The following is a 4,421-nucleotide window of genomic DNA, read 5'->3' on the forward strand; positions in this document are numbered from 1 at the left end:
TAAACTATGTAAAGTAATATAGTTACGGTTATTCAAAATTTTAAACTATTTATATAATATTAAATATCATTTAATGCTAGCCTATATAAATGATACAAAATATTATTTGGGACCCCTACTTTTTTTCTAAAAATCGAGGGGCCGAGGCGACCACCTCTCTCGCCTATAGTCAGAACCGGCCATCGGTCAACTTTTGACATCTTTTCTTATTCATTTTTCTTAAAAAAATTTAGTCGGTCATAGTGTTGATATTACGTAGATTTTAGATTAAAGCAATGAATATACAAATAATTAGCTATAATCCTATAAACAAAATAATGTGAAATACCTTTAGAAATAAAAACAATATTATTAATTTCAACTTTTGACCATAAGCAATTCTATCCAAAAGTCTACCAATTGTGATTACTTTGATGATAAAACCAAAAGGAGCCAAACATTAATGATTATGAGAGAAACCATATTAAAGGACCATTTGCAATAAACTATAATATTAAATAACCCAATCAAACAACTTTCATCATAAAAAATCATCAACTATTCAATTTGATTCAAACAGCCAACCAATATACATATTATTCAATTTAGATTTTCAACAAGACATTAATTATATTATTTTCAATTTACCATTTATCACTCCTAATTAATTATTTGGAAAACAATTAATGTTAAAGATATTTCAATAATTTTTTATATTGTTTTTACTGTAGACTACACACATTTATTAATTTTCTTAATATAGACGGAGGGAGTAACTTACTAAGAATTTTGATTTTTATTCCAAACAAAAAATCACAATACGGCGTCGTTTTAAAAAAAAATGCCGTAAATGCAATTTAATCCCGATCTATATTTAGTGACATATATATGGACACAACAACAGTTTATACTATGCTTCACCGGCGGATGAAATACACCAACTAAATCTTTATCATTCATATGCACATAAATATGCACATAAAGACATATACATACACATTAGTGTGTGTAGATCAACGGTAAATAAAGACCTGGTATAACCTTTACCATCAACAGGTGCACCATAGAAATAACTGATTATGCAAAAAAAAAACATATATATATATATATATATATATATATATATATATATATATATATATATATATATATATAGGGCAAATTACCAAAACCCCCCTGAGGTAAGCCTAAATAACGAAAATCCCCCCCATGTTCTCGTAATTACGAAAATCCCCCTTGACTAACGGTTGACCGAATTTTTTTAACCGAAAACGTGAAATGTCTATTATATCCTTCTGTTAAATATGTAAAAAGTAAAGGGAAAATTACCAAAACCCCCCTGAGGTAAGCCTAAATAACGAAAATCCCCCCTGACATCCCTTTCAGTTGATGATTTATTGCTTTTATAAATTTATTTATTACTTTGTAATTTGTATTGATAATTTGATATTATATTTTTTTTTATTTTTTTTATTTATATATTTTAATTGATTTTATTTATCCAGAGGAGTATTCATACGGATTTATGCTTTTAGCTTGAATGATGCATGGTTGTATTTCTCGAATTGCAAAATATTTAATTTTATATATAAAAAATAATTAAATTTTGAAATCTCAATCATTGATTTTTTTAATCCAATAAAAATACATTGTACATTCATAATGATTGATTATATGTGGGTTTAATTTAAGAAAAATAAGTATTTTGCAGACACTTATATATTTTTTTATTTATATATTTTAATTGATTTTATTTATCCAGAGGAGTATTCATACGGATTTATGCTTTTAGCGTGAATGATGCATGGTTGTATTTCTCGAATTTTAAAATATTTAATTTTATATATAAAAAATAATTAAATTTTGAAATCTCATTCATTGATTTTTTTTTAATCCAATAAAAATACATTGTACATTCATAATGATTGATTATATTTGGGTTTAATTTAAGAAAAATAAGTATTTTGTACATTCATAATGACCCCTCATTAAATAAAATGCTTACAATTACCCCCCTAAGGGTAATTTCGTGTACAAGGGCAAAATTGGTATTATCGAAGGAATATTCGGGAGAATCAAAAAGATTCTATCGAGTCTAACACCGTTAGAGCGATTTGTAAGACGTCTGCATACCTCAGGGGGGTTTTCGTAATTACGAGAACATGGGGGGGATTTTCGTTATTTAGGCTTACCTCAGGGGGGTTTTGGTAATTTGCCCTATATATATATATATATGGGTTAATAAGATATAACCCCCTCATTAGAAAAAATATTAGGACTAACCACCTTACAATATTTTCAATGGGTCAAACCCCCTCAGAAATGTCAATTACTAAACTACCCCTATAATTTGTAATAGCAAAGACCCCCCTCCCGTTTTTCCCAAATACTGCATATCTTCAACCATCTTCTTCAATATAATTTCCCCCCAATTTCCGTTCGTCTGCTACATTTATGCCGAGAAATTCGCCGAAAAACAAACTGCAATATATATACCGCATATTTTCCCCTTTCAAACATTGCCCTAGTTTGCTACATCTTCAGCGGAAAAAAAAACCCAGACTACCATTTTATTGTGCAATTCGTTCAGCAACACAGGTTGTCAAACAATGGTGAAGAACGGGAAGAAGAAGACAGGTAGTTTGCTATATATCCATCTCTATCACCGACTTTTTATTGACCTAATTTTGTGAATTTACCCCACAATTCCTCTTCCTGACACCATTATCAGCAACTCCGGAGGGCAAATCGAAGACTTCTACAGAAACCGTATGCCAAGGTAAGTCTGGAATCGACAATCAATTTCACTTCGATTTGTTGTAAATTTCATAGCAATTTTGCTTAATTTTGCTATGTTTCATACATGGGCCACTGAAATTTTTATTGATTACAGTGAAACCAAAATCAAAGAAACGAAGGGGAGAGAAGAACACGAATAGAGGTATTAACAAATCGTCCATACTGGTAGTTGACTTGATTTAAATATTTGTACAAAAAAAGTAATCTATGTTTTATTTCTTTTTCCAGGAACGCCACATAGCAAAATGAAAGTTGACTTACTGCATCTAAACGCTGATAATAATTTATGCACATTGGTTTCCAATTGAACTATGATTTTTGGGCATTGTAGTTGACTGCATAATTATGAATCTAAAAACATTGTGGGTGGCGTTGTAGTTGAACTGTGAAGTTGATTACATTTCTATGTATGCATTGTACAAAAACTATAGTATTTATGAGCACTGAACTATAGTTTGTATGAGTACACCATTTCTATGACAATTGTTTAATAGTTTACTACTGCAGAAACTCAGGGTCAACTCATTAAGTCAATTTGATATGTAGTCCACTTATATTCTTTGTATGTTAGTCCACTATGATACATGATTAACTGTCAACTGCTTCGTAAACTTAGAGTCAACTTGCATTGTAAACTTAGTTCAATATATATAGTTCACTACATTTTGATGTGTTGTAAGTTGTGTCCACAACTTAAATTACTACACACAGTTTACATTATAGTTTACTGTATTCACTGAAATTTGGCAGTCTGCAAAAAACATGGTTTTATATAGTTCACTGCATTACAGTTTACTCCAATATCTGAAATTTGAGTGTGTGTTAAAACATGGATTTTATTTGCATTGTTCACTACATTCTGTTTTGTAGTATTGTTGTTCATTTGAATTTACAGTTTCTAAAAAAATGGCACTGAGTGTACTACCAAACCTGTACTGTGAAAATTGCTTGGAAGGCAAACTGGCAAACAAAATCATAGTAAACTGCTTAAGTTAGACAACTACTCAACTTTTAACAGTTCACTACATTACAGTTCAATGCATTACAGTTCACTGCATTAGACTTGACTGCATTAGAGTTTACTACATTACAGTTCACTGCATTACAGTTCACTGCATTAAACTGCTTAAGTTAGACAACTACTCAACTTTTAACAGTTCACTACATTACAGTTCACTACATTACAGTTCACTACATTACAGTTCACTGCATTTCAGTTCACTGCATTACAGTTCACTGCACTAGAGTTGACTGCATTAGAGTTTACTACATTACAGTTCACTGCATTACAGTTTACTCCAATATCTGAAATTTGACAGTGTGTTAAAACATGGATTTTATTTGTACTGTTCACTACATTCTGTTTTGTAGTATTGTTGTTCATTTGAATTTACAGTTTCTAAAAAAATAGCACTGAGTGTACTACCAAACCTGTACTGTGAAAATTGCTTGGAAGGCAAACTGGCAAACAAAATCATAGTAAACTGCTTAAGTTAGACAACTGCTCAACTTTTAACAGTTCACTACATTACAGTTCACTACATTACAGTTCACTGCATCACAGTTCACTGCATTACAGTTCACTGTATTAGAGTTCACTGCATTAGAGTTTACTATATTACAGTTCACTGCATTACAGTTCA

This window comes from Erythranthe guttata, chromosome 7 (genome assembly GCF_056151865.1).
Source record: "Erythranthe guttata isolate IM_541 chromosome 7, IM_541, whole genome shotgun sequence".
NCBI classification, from domain to species: Eukaryota; Viridiplantae; Streptophyta; class Magnoliopsida; order Lamiales; family Phrymaceae; genus Erythranthe; species Erythranthe guttata.